The sequence below is a fragment of the Leucopleurus acutus genome (assembly GCF_964270905.1).
Source record: "Leucopleurus acutus genome assembly, chromosome: 2".
NCBI lineage: Eukaryota > Metazoa > Chordata > Mammalia > Artiodactyla > Delphinidae > Leucopleurus > Leucopleurus acutus.
Window position 1 is genome coordinate 7365371 of NC_139143.1, and position 14447 is coordinate 7379817.

Sequence of the window (14447 nt, forward strand, 5' to 3'; positions counted from 1 at the left end):
TACAGAAATTAGAAGGGAGATAATTTGTATCAGTCATCACAAAATTATGTATTACATGCTTTACAGCTTATTAAATGTTTTCACATTAATTCAGTTTTTAACTTGAAAAGTTAATTTATATGAATATTAGAAAAAATACGAGAAAACTCCACATTATTGAGGACAATAGAAGGACTGCAACTTCCATGCTTTTTATGGTCATTTAGTTTCCCAGTTGATAAAACATGCAGACAATATTTTTTAACTGAATAAACCTGAAAAGAAAAATGGCTAGATGCATTTTACGCAGTTGCTCAATCAAGCCAGATGAACTGGTGACATTTATACTTATTATCTTATTAAAAACCAACTTCTACATTGATTGCTATGTTTTTCTAAAGCTACGTTTGTGTTCTCCATGTAAATATAAATCATTATAAGAGACACAGATTTTATCACCCTTTGAGGAATGAGCATGCTTTTATTAATCCTTGTGAAAATATGTGAGGTAGGGGCTGATAAAACCAGCATTAAATTACTTGAACAGCTTCTGTGGATGTAGCTGTCTTCAGAGGCATGCTATAGACCGTGGCAAGAAACAAAGGGTAAAAGAGATAATGAAATAGGTACTTTATTTCACAAATAAATGTATATCATGATATTACCATTTTACAATAAAAGTTTTTACTGATTCACAAAATAATAGAAAACAATAAAATGGGACTACTTACAAATCTCAGGTTCCTTCAACTATATGACATTTTTAAGAGCAGTGCGCTTAAATGGAAAATAAATCATATTTTAAACTTTTATTTTTATAAAATATTCACATTGATCAGTATATACAGAGGAAAAATTTAGATATGTGTATGACTATACGTAATTTTATCTTTTGACAAAACAAAATATAAATTTATATTTGTAATAAGTATACTTGCAAAATGCTTAAATCATATTGGTGGTGACTCTTAAATGTATAAATTCAATTAAATTATAAATTCTCTGCCCACAAATAAAGTGCAATTATTTAACTTTTCTTTTTAAAAAATAGCTTTTGGAACAACCAAATCCAATTCATAATTCATCCTGACAGTTTTAGTTTATAATTATAGTCAGAAGTACAGAAATAAAATGACAAAAATAACAAAAAGTACACCTCAATTCTCACTAAGAAAAAAATCTCAGAAGAGTAAAATATTTTACTATAATAATTATTTTTAATATAAAAAATGAATACTGAACTATACTATCATGTTTTACCTATACTTTTTAGCAGTTGCAGCAAGAAGGGTTTGACAAAATATATACTAAAATAGGAAACTAAGGAATGAAAAGCAGTGATTTGTTTGTACGAAAGATATGTTCATCTGGTGTTTGAAATATTGAGTATTTGGCATTTTGATTTCCAGCTTTTTACAAATGAAAAGTCTAATTGAGATAAGTAATAGAATAGGCACATCTGTAGTAATAAAGGTAACCACCATTACATGGTGAAATCACAAATCTTGCTCTCTTATGTAATGAACTAGATGAAGATCAGGAGCTCAGGGAGGTTGGTGGCTTAGTTCCACGACATCATCCATGGGCCTCGTATATTTTTGTACTGGCAGCCACTAAGTTATAGTTTTCCTTTGCACCGTAAATTTTGACATTCTATTGTTGTATTCCAGCCCATGGGAAGCATAAAGAAAGTGAAAGAAGCAGACATCAAATCATTTTAAGGGCATGATTGAGAAATTACATTCTTCAAATCCTTTCACAATCCACTGGCCATAAATTAGTCATTTGGCCTTATTTAGCTGCTAGTGAAATGTAGTCTCAATTTTGGTGTCCATGTAACCTAATTAATTTTGAAAGGGGTTGTATTGTAAAATGAGGAAGTGCAGGGAAGAATGAAGGATGAAAGATTGTAGGAGTCTCTGTCAAACTCCTTTTCTTTATTTAAAAAATTCAATGTTTTAAAGATATTTATATAGAGAAACATTTTTGGCACATGTGAGAATATGTTACACATTTATCCATTATAAACAATTAACAGCAATAATTATATATCACAAAATTCCAATCACATAGTAAAATACTAAATATCCTTAGTATGTATCAGTTTCTTATGGTCTAGTATTTATGAAAATTAAAGGAAAATAATATACTTTGGAAAATAGAGTTTCTTTAGGCATTTTTTCCTCTTCTCTTAAACCTTTACCTCAGGAAAAGAAATGGTAGGTCATGAAGAAGAAACCACTCGCTTACACAGTCTTTATGAAAATGAAAAGAAAAAGAACATAGATACTCCAGGGTGTGGTCACCTAGGTTGGGAATAAATGTAATTTAGAGGCTACCTGAAACACATACACACACACACGCACACGCACACACACACACACATTCTTGGAAGATAGTTGATAGATATTTACAGGAATTCTATCTAATTTAAGAGCTATTAATTTAAATTGCTCTCAAAATTTTGGTGGATTAGTTAAATCCACTCTAATATTTAAAAACATGTTCTTATTCAGTAGGAAGAAGAAAAGTTTAGATATGTCCTTCAATAAAACAATTATTGTTTTTTCTTTTGGCATGTTAATATAATTCCAAGGAATGAAAACAACAATAACAACAACAAATACACATGTATCGTCATCACCTCTAACTGAAATATTCTGGGTAACAGTATCAGTAAACATAATTAATCCAAGCGTTAACTATATATGTGTGCAGGAGAGATGTATGCAGGCAAAGAGTACAACACACATGAATGCACTTATGTGGGAAGAAACCCTGTACATTCAAGGGACTCAGCAAGTTCAGTGTGGTTGGAGAACAGAGAATAAAAGGAGTCCAGGACATGATAAGTTTTGCATTCATTGCATTATATACAGGGTGCTATAATATTGTATGAAGATCGGGTGTGATAAATAAAAAAATGTATATACATGACCATAGTCAAAATTGAGTGAGTTAATAATCAAATAATGGAGATAAAGTGAAATACAAATAAAACCAGTCCAAAATAAGATATGAAAAGAAATGAAGAAGAGAGACAAAGAATAGATAGGACAAATAGAAAACAAAAAAGCAATGTGGCAGGCTTAACTGAAACCATATCAAAATTGTATTAAATGTAAATTATTTCAACACTCAAAGGCAGGAAATTGCAGTCTGCTCAAATAAGAAAACATCTCTCTATGTTATCCATAAGAAAAAAATTAAATATAAGGAAACAGATCTTAAAGTAAACAGATGGGCAAAGATATTCTATGCAAAAATAATCTCACACTAGAGTTATTATATTAATATAAGACAAAAGAGAATTCAGAGCAAAGAATGCTGCCAGATATATAGAAGGTTTGTTAGTTTCCTAAGAGTTCCTAACAAAACACCACACACTAGATGGCTTAAACAACAGACATCCATTGTTTCACAGTTTGGGAGTCTAGAAGTCTGAAATCCAGGTGTCAGCAGAATTGGTTCCTTTGGAGGTATGTGAGGGAAAATCTGTTCCATGACTCTCTCCTAGTTTCTGGCAGTTAGCTGCCAATTTTTGGCACCCTTTGACTTGTGATAGCATAACGCCAATCTTCAAATGACATTCTCTCAATGCCTCCATATCATCTTCCTCTGTATGTGTCTCTTTCTATGTACAAATTTCACCTTTTTGTAAGGATGATTAGTCCTATTGGATTAAGACCTGCCCTAATTACCTCCTTTTAATGTGATAACCCCTGTTAAGACCCTGTTTCCAAATAAGGGTACATTCTGAGGTTCTGGGAGTTACAACTTCAATATATCTTCTTGGAAGTACACAATTCAACTCATGACAAGGAGCATTTCATAACGATAAAGGGTCAACTTTTCAAAAGTGGTGGAAACTGTCAATATGTTTCCACCTGTAACAGAGCATCAAAACACTTGAAGCCCATTCTAATTGAACTGAAATTATGAGTAGACAAATGAACTATTCTAGTTGTAAATTCAGCATTCCTCCTAAGTATGTGAATATATAGAGGAAATAATAAAGTAACAAACAACTCAATTAAAAATAGTTAAAGTAGACTAAAATAGTTCACAAAAAAACATGTATAAGATATATGAATGGCAAATAAACACATGAAAGGAAACTCCATATAATGAATTATCAGGAAACTTAAATTCAAACCACAATGTGATACTATTATATGTCAACTAGAATGGTTACATGGAATGGTGAAAACACCAAATTTTACAAGGATGAGGGGAGAAATCAGAACACATATCCACTGCTATAGGAAATGTACTATGATAACACCGCTTTTGTAAGACAGTGTGGCAGTTTCTTATCCACTCACAAATTTTTAGAAGCTTTTTCCAAAAATGCAAGAAGGAACAACCCAAATGTCCATCAAGAAGTGGATAGATACACACTGGGGTATATCCATTTAATGAAATATTACTTAGCAATAAGAATAATACACACTAAACCATGGATAATTTTCAAAACCATTGTATTAAGTGAAAGTCACAAAATTGTACACACTATAATTTCATCCCTATAAAATTCTGAAATATGCAAATAAATCTATTGGACCAATTTAGTGGATATGGCACCAAAAGGACATGAGGGAACTTTGGGGGTAATGAAAGTATTTTATATCTAGATTTTGGTGTTGGTTATACAGATGAATTCACTTTGTAAAATGTACTAAACTGTACTATTAAATATGAAAATTCATTATTTCCTATGCAAGTTGCATCTAGATTAAGTTGATAAGAAAGGAGTAGGAGGAGGAGGGAGAGGAAAGAGGAGGGGAAAAGAACAAGGAGGAGTATATGAGTCACTATGAAAGTAGGTGTTAATAAATTAAAGGTTTAGTGTACTGATTTTCTTAAACTCCTGACACTAACTGCAACAGTCAGCTCATACTTGAGTGTCAAACAATAATTGCTTTAATATTCTCTTTTTCTGATAGAAAAGACTTTTATTATATTGAACAATGGAATGTTACCAACACTCTAAATATAGAAAATCATTTCATGCTCTATGCATTTTTTTGTATATTTTTGTATTTAAATGCATTGAAGTACAAAGGAAAATTCCAATTCCTAAGAATTGTGCATACATAATAAATGTATATAAAGTAATCTCTTAAAATACTATGCATATTTTACAAAGGCCTTGTAGGAAGGGAAAAACAAAAGTTTAAATCCTGAGTCTAAAAAAAAATTATTCATTTCCTTCTGCCAAAAATGCTGTGCTCTGGGGCATCTTTGAACCCTACAGCAAAGTAATCCTTCAATTTGATCCTAAACAAGGACACATTATCTCAGAATATCAAGACTATTTGCAACCTGAAGTTTTAGTCAAAACATTATGGTTTATTGAGTTTTTTTCCTACTGAAATATTACTTAAGGTATTTTTCAATAGCAGTTTTTCATTTTATTCTTCATATTTTTATCTCTCCTTCCACTGAAGAGGTCTCCTGATTCAATAACATTTTCACTAAGGATTTTTTTATTTTATTAATTTTTCAGACTTTTCTCTGTAAAGGTTGCAATGAATATATGTGAAATTAGTTCCAACAAAGTGAACAAGGAAGGTCTACAAAGAGCACGGACTGCTCTTTAAAGGGCTATATTCACACAGACGTGCTAGAGATGAGGATACCTAAACAACCTGTAAGATCTGCGTGTTCTAAGACCATGCTCCGAGGGAGATTTATATTAAAATGTGGAAATATTTTTTCTAAATTTTAATGTACTATGAGCTATACCATGTGGCTTTTTATATTGTTTGAATAAATATAGAATATCTTAATTTATCAAACTTTATATGGACTAATTGTCTTGTTATTAACAAGCAAGATATGTATACCGTACTCATCCCAAAATATACAGTACTCATTACCAAAAGGTTGACCATTATCACTACAACTAAATTAAGTATAAGGTATCATCATTTAGCTAAAAAGACACTGAACTATCTGTGTTCCCATTGTTAATTGAAGCCTTCAAAAATTAAAGATTTAAAGCAACATTTGAAAAGTAGAACAAGCTGCTTTCTCAACAATGTTATGCGTTATCTTCACACATTAATATTTTTCAACTTTTAAATTATTATTTGTAATATTATTTGAAACTAATTAATTTTCACAGTGGCTTTTCAATTTAAGGTATAGACTGCAAACTTGAATTACAAAAGTCTAGCTTCCTCAAGATAACTTATTATTATAGGACAAGAAGAGAATGAATCCATACATCTATCATCTATTTATCTATCATAGAAATAGAATGCTTTACATTAAAAACATTGTTAATATATCTTCAGAGTTCCATGCCTTAATATTCTAAAAATTATTATCTAAATTAGGATTTATGCAACTATACATTTTTGTGAACTAAGAAAATCAAATAAATTTTAGAGTTAATTTTAACCTGAAATATAGTCTCAAAAACATTTCATTACATATTCTATATTTGTTCTGCTTTAGTAAGTAATATGTATTCTATTTTATAAAATATGCACATCCGAGTTAGAATGCATCTAGTCTATGCAAATAATAACTTGATCATGATGTTTTACCTTATTAAATCCCCTGTCAGATCAATGATCAGTTTTATCTATCACCTTAGCAAAAATCTATGGTTCTACATGTTAATATTGTCTCATTTATACATAGTTTCTTAATATGTAGTGACAACGGCTTTTGTGCCAACTAAATATCTGCAATTACTCATGTAAGTTAAGCAAATATTAGGACACCTCAATGGGTAAACCAAACCCTTGAAAACCATTACGGACTATTCTATTCCAAAGCTCAAGGTTGCCTGGTATGTAATGTCATTTTAACTTTTTGTGTGTGTGTGTGTGGAAATTGTCAAATAAGAGTGTTTTGAATATAAATGTTGTGATCAATATGTAGCTATTTATACAAGAAAGCAATAAAATCAAATACTAATAAACTATGATTCATTCATTTTTTTTAATCTCTTCAGTAAATATTTTTGACTGTGTCAACCTTGCTGAAAAATTCATTGTTATAAGAAGTAATGTTCAGCAATTTTGTTAATAATCTCTCAGTTTAGTAAGAGAAATAGATAAGAAAGTAAGTACTTAGGAGGAAATAATTGCTAAAACAGATATTTTAAATTTGTGATCCAGAGGAATGTTTAGTTCACAATTACCAGCTCTCTTGGTGAAGTCAAGAGTCAATAAAGAGGTGGTATTAGAACTTAGTTTTAAGTGGCAAATGCAAACTTGGAAGTCTGGCAATGATGGTGCAATCTCATCAGGACAAAAAGCAGGCATGAAAGAAGAGAGGTAGGAAATGGCAGGGCAATTTGAAATCTATGAGAAATCCAGAGTAGTTGAATAGATTACATTGTGGGCTGAGATAGAAAATGTATTAGAATCCTATTCCTAGATTACAATATTGATAGATAAAAGATTAAGACAAAAGATGAGGAAGAATTGAAATATGCATAACTTAACTTTAACCAAATACCTGATGTTTCATATTCTTTGATAGGAATTTCTAGATTCAAATAGATTAATTTATGCTTCACAATTGTCCTCTGTATCAAAATTCTCATGTGTTTTAAGAAAATAATTAAAGTGTGACTGAAATGTGCATTTATTGAGAACCTTCTATCTGGTAGATATAGTGCTAAGCATTTATGTTTTACATCATTAATTATTAAAATATATCTATGAAATAGGTATTTTCATTTTAGAGATAGGGGATTTACTTATTAAGCATAAGTAATCGACCAACAAGCTTGTCGATAGCTTGTCTTTTGGCCCATGATGACATAGCTGGTGTGTTTTAACCCACGTGCATGCAATTCTAAATTTTATCTCTAAATGTTAAATGAGATATATGTTCTGTCTGTCATCACTTTGATCTCCAATAACATAAAAACATAAATAATTAAAATGTGTGGTTTGAAACAAACTCGGATTTGTCTGATTGTCACCTTTGGTATCTATTTTCCCTAGATTCATTTAAAGGGCATCAGTCCAAATGGACACACTGTTATAGGAGAATGGAGAATGCAGAGTAGAAGAATCCTCTCTTATGATGTAGTTTTGTATCATCTCAGTGCTATTAAACTTTCTTTTGCAGTCTTATTAGGTTGCTAACTCATATTCAGTGGACTTATTTGCTCATTGAGTACTTACCATATGTCAGGCACTTTGTAAACAGGTCAATTATTAGCTCTCTTCTCATGGGGTTAGGCACTTGTCAAAACAGTCTCACTGTCTTGTATTTAGACCTGTAGATATTGAGACTGACTGAGTTTAGGCAATCATAATCTAATCATTTCATAGCTTAGGATATATTATCTACAGCTCTTAAATGCATTCCTAAGTTGTTACAGATTCCTAAAACCCAGACTTTTGATTCCCAGGCCAATTTATTTCCTCTAATCCCATATATTGCTTCTTAGCTAGTAAGGAATTGGTGTCTTGTTTTTCTCCCTAAGAAGGTGCTCTTTCACTTGACATAAAAAATCCTTTACATATTATTGTTTAGATATTTTTTCACATTTGTCAGAATAAGATTGATATCAGACTATTATGACTACTTGATTATGTAATTCTTAAAATTAGTAAAGATTTACAAAACACTAAGGGAACGGCAGAGGCATTAAACTATTTCTTTAGTGTGATTGGCATGTGGAGATGAAAAATAAATACAATTATTGGCTTTCTGAAATATTAATATAAATATGTTACTTTCAACTACAATCTTCCAGGGAGGCATTTTTTTTTTGCAGTACGCGGGCCTCTCACTGTTGTGGCCTCTCCCGTTGCGGAGCACAGGCTCCCGACACGCAGGCTCAGCGGCCATGGCTCATGGGCCTAGCTGCTCTGCGGCATGTGGGATCCTCCCGGACCGGGGCACGAACCCGTGTCCCCTGCATCGGCAGGCGGACTCTCAACCACTGCGCCACCAGGGAAGCCCGGGAGGCATCTTTTAATTTGGTAGTTTAGTGTTATGGTGAACTTGTAATCTATTAAATTTAAAGTTTATTACTGAAGTATCTACCATATTTAGGACACCGAATTTTGTGCTGTGAGTGAGGGTAAGCTGTATAAAGCTGGCTTGTGTTTGGTCTCCTATCTTAGACTACAGTAGTAGAGTTTGAAACCTCAATTTAGTTCATGTCTTTAACTTATAAAAATAACACAAGTACATCATTTTCAATAATATTAAAGTCTAGATAAATTAAAATGTGGCTTGAAAACCAACCATAGTTTGTCTCATTGTCTTAATTTGTTTTCAATCAGGATATCAATTTTATTTTGACTCTAAAATTAAAAGAAGACATGATCTTTTGTTTTTCTCAGACTTTCATAAGGGTAAGAAATGACAGTGTCTACTCTAAAAGTAAAGCATGTAGTTTTTACTAACAAGCACCAAAGCTTTTTGAGATATTAGGAAAAGAGGTCCTTTTGATAAATGAAAAAAAAAATTAAACATCCCTATGAAATGGGTTTGTATCTTATATTTTGATCCTTTTGAAATACAAATAGAAACTCACTTATCCAGTACTTTTGCTAGAAAATAAATGATGGACTTCTAAAAAATGCAGTGCCCAGAGATAATATAGTAAATAAGATGTAAGCAGAAATAGGAAACAGATATGAGGAAAAAACAAGTTGCAAACTAAGAGAAATAAATGAACCAATAACATATTCTGCTGAAAATACACCATGCCTAGCAAAGAGATCTGCAGATCTATTAATAATAATAACAATGATAATATCATCACATTTTGCTGAGTTATGAAAGCAGCTGTTGATTGGACAGGCCTGGGATTCATACTGCAGCTATAATGCTGACCATAATAATCAATCTGATATTTCATTTTGTATCATGCAAAGAAAACAAATTGAAGCAGATGAATAGTTTCCCTTCAGAAGCATGTGATTCGATCATATACAACCAAAATAAATGACTAAATTTTGAAACTAGAACTGTGTTATGTAAATAGAAATGGGGTTATCTGAAAAATGTAATAAGACATGGACTTCAAGTTTGCAAACCAATATGTTAACACACACACACACACACATATATATATATATATATATATGAATTTTCTACCTGCTAAGCAAGCACTAAATAACTGACTTCTATTCATGAATCTATTGGATTGAATTATTCAGCAGAGCCACAGTAAATGATATATTTGAAGCAGTGTAGTGGTCAAAGAGATCCTATAAAGAGCTAATAGGAAATTTATTCATTTTTAGTTTAAAGTAGATTTAAGGTGGATATCATTAAAATTGACAAAACAGAGAATAAGTACAATGATGACTGTTTCATTTATAGAAAGGAAACTGACAAGGTGATTGCTGATGTTTCTAATTTTGGAAATAGAAAAAGAGAAACAAGAATATTATGCCAAACTAGTTTCAGTCTATATCAAATAAACATTATTAAAAAATACCTTGTTCTGATGATATAATTTTTTGTTTGTTTTTGGTTTTTTTTTGGTTTCTTTTTTTGTTTGTTTGTTTTGTTTTTTGCAGTACACGGGCCTCTCACTGTTGTGGCCTCTCCCATTGCGGAGCATAGGCTCCGGACGCACAGGCTCCGCGGCCATGGCTCACGGGCCCAGCCGCTCCGCGGCATGTGCGATCTTCCCAGACCGGGGCACGAACCCGTGTCCCCTGTCTCGGCAGGCGGACTCTCAACCACTGCGCCACCAGGGAAGCCCTGATGATATAATTTTTTTAAAAAATCTAATACATTTAAGTTTTCCCGTTTGTTGGTTATTTGAAAACAGAATCACTTTGTTGTTTTTATTGTTGTTGTTGCCTATATTGTCTCTTGTCACCTATATGACCTTGCTTACTACTCTGGAACTAAAATAACCCATTTTGTTTTAGGTATAACTCAACTCTCCAATCACTTTAAGGCAGAGTTTTTTGTTATTTTGTTTTGCTTTGGGGCGTGTGTATATGTGTGTGTGTGTGCGTGTGTGTGTTGGTTTTGAAACTGCATATGCCTAGAAAAGAACTGCATTCATCTTTTGGTCTTATCTAATACTCATTTTTATGGTATACATAAAGTTGCTTGAAATTCGAGATCTTCTCGTTGTATAGATGAAGTTTTTCATTTCAGAAGAGATTGTTTCCCCCCACATTAGTGTAGTCTTAGGAGATACCTAAAGAACAGGATTAAGTTTCAGTTTCTCTGTAGATAAGGTGATGATAACTCCAACTATAGTGGTAGACTGAACAAACAGAGCTTCAGAAGGTCAACTTGGTAGAGATTCTGGAACCTAAATAATATCGCAGCCCCACTTCTGTTCCTCAGGGCTTCCTCCTTAGTTTATCATAATGGTCTTTTTAAGATCTCTGATTCTAGAAGGAACCATTGAAACAACTGATAAAATTTCTGGGTTGCTTTGAATATTGGCTGACACCTAAGCCAAATTTGTTGGCTTTTTAATGTTAAATAAAACACTTGGTAGCTTTTACTACTAGGTGGTCTTCAGGAACCCTTTATTTTTGTATGGTGCCAAAAGTTGGTTAATTACAACACTTAAAACATCCTGATATATTCTAATGAATGTAATTATTTCTCAATAAAATAGAGGATTATTTCCATGAAGAAAAAATTCTTTTTTTTCCAAATATATATGACAACTGATCTAAGAATATTTTAAATATTTTCTTCAAGATGAAAATTTAAGATTGCATATAAAATTGTTATGCTCCAAAGAGTTTGATTATTTTGTTTTAAAATTTATTATATTCAGTATATTGAACAAAATATTACTATGTTGAGAAATAGCTGGGGCACGCTCAAGTATTTCAAAACATACAACTATTTCAAAACATTTAATAACATGCAAATACTTTCTGAGCACATAATACTCAACACATTTAACTTGCTAATTTGACATAAAATATGATGCAAATGAAATTCATATTATATGGAAATGAAAGTCCCCACCCGAAAATATGAAAACTATTAAACAATAAATTTATATCATGGCTAATGGCAGGGGTTTTTTGTTTATTTGTTCTGTATTTTTGTTTCAGTTTTTCTAACTTCAAACTTTCTAGTTAATTTGAACTTGTAGCCTACAGAAAAACTGCTCAGTTTATTTCTTTTAAATAAGTAAATCATCCTATAGCATCCAAATATTATAATAATAATAATAACAAAATTAACATTTACTTAGTATATGCACAGATTATCTCACAAGCCTTATAAAATTCCATTTAGTTAGATACTATTATTGCACCTGTTTCACAGTGGGGAAACGGATGCTCAAAGAAGCAAAGCAGTTTAACCATGATAATTCAGCAAGTGACAGGTGGAACTGAAATTTGCAGCCCAGCTTTAAGAACTCATAATTCTACCAACTATATTATATAGAATGCTTTTATTTTCGTATACTTTCACTATTTATGTTGGCTCACTTCTCCATTTATAGATACTCTGAGTTATTTGGGTGAAGTTTCTCAATAATCAACAGCTTGAAGATTCAAAATTGAGCATGAAAAATGTTGCCAAATTTGTCATTTTTTTTACTTTCAATAGCCTAGGAAACCATTTCATTTCAGTGGAGATGTATAATCATCCTTAAAAATACACCTATTCTTTAAAAAGTTAGACTTATACTTAGTAAACCATTTTGAATTACCATAGTTAGAGTTTGATGACAGAAGAAATTTGTTTAAGTATGCATGAAAATATACCCAGGAAGAAATACGTAAAAATGTTAAAACTGGCTATCATGATTACAGATTATTTATTTTGTACATATATGATTTTCTAAATTTTTCAACTAGGCTATTGTGTTATTTTTAAAGTCAAAAAAATTTTGATAGTTTTTTTTTATCCCTCCAACTGTTTCAATAATAGCAGATTTGAATAAAGCATATGTGCTTGATCATTGGAATTAGAGAAGCTACCTCCCTTGATTGGGATGAGGTAACTGCTGTGTTTGGCAGCAACTGACTGAATGATTTGATGTAAAATAATGTAAAATAGGAAATATTTCCACAGAACAGATGATAATGCAATCGGCAAATCTCCAAGTTGTTTTGTGCCAATAGATTCATAAAATGGAAGTTGAAGACAAGAACTTCAAGAATGGAATATCTTGATCTGGAAAACATAAGTACATGTTGAAAAGCTTTACAGATGTTGCTATTGATTTCTGTAAACCAAAATAAAAGTTATGGAATAGATTAATGAGTTTCTTGAGAGGCTGTCATTATCTACGCAAAGACTGTTATTTCTTGCCAAAAGAATATCTATGTGTAGTTTTAGCTTCCGTAATACTGACATAGTTATTAACATAATCTGTATATAATGATGATATCTATTTTAGTGTCTTATTTTAAATATGGGAATTTTAAAAAACTGTATCATTTAAACTTCAAATAACCCTGTGAAATAAATACTATTCTTGAATATAGTTAATATGCACACACACACACAAAGAAATCAAAAAACAAAAACAAAAACCCAACAAAACCCCCCTTTGTTGTCAAAATTTTATTATACTGAATATTTCTTTATAAAATTTGACCAGTCAACTATCTGTATTTCCAACAGGCTCTTTTCCTTGTTCTATGTCTATCTTTTATGTAAAACTAGCATATTAGATTTGTTTCATACATGGGACAAGCCACAAAACAATGAGAAATGACTAATTTTAAAAAGCCTATTTATTTATTTATTTATTTTCAATTGTTTCAAAAATATTTTTTATATTTTTTTCCTGAATTAAAAAAAATTTTTATTTTATATTGGAGTATAGTTGATTTACATTGTTGTTTTAGCTTCAGGTGTCCAGCAAAGTGATTTAGTTATACATATACATATATCTATCATTTTTCAGATACTCTTCCCCTATAATTTATTACAGAGTATTGAGTAGAGTTCCCCATCCTATACAGCAGGTCCTTGTTGATTATCTGTTTTATATATAGTAGTGTGTATATGTTAATCCCAAGCTCCTAATTTATCCCTCTCCCCCTCCTTTCCCCTTTGGTAACCATAAGTTTGTTTTCTAAGTCTGTGAGTCTGTTTCTATTTTGTTAAAAAGTTCATTTGTATCATTTTTTTAGATTCCACATATAAGTGGTATCATATTATATTTACCTTTCTCTGTCTGACTTACTTCATTCAGTATGGCAATCTCAAGGTCAATCCATGTTGCTGCAGATGACATTATATGGTTCTTTTCTATGGCTGAGTAATACTCCATTGTATATATTTATATATACCACATCTCCCTTGTCCATTCATCTGTTGATGGACATTTAGGATATTTCCATGTTTTGGCTATGGTAAATAGTGCTGCAATGAACATTGGAGTGCGTGTATCTTTTCAAATTATGGTTTTCTCCAGATATATGCTCAGGAGTGGGAATCCTGGATCATATGTTAGCTCTATTTTTAGTTTTTAAAGGAAACTCCATACTTTTCTCCATAGGCTGCACCAATTTACATTC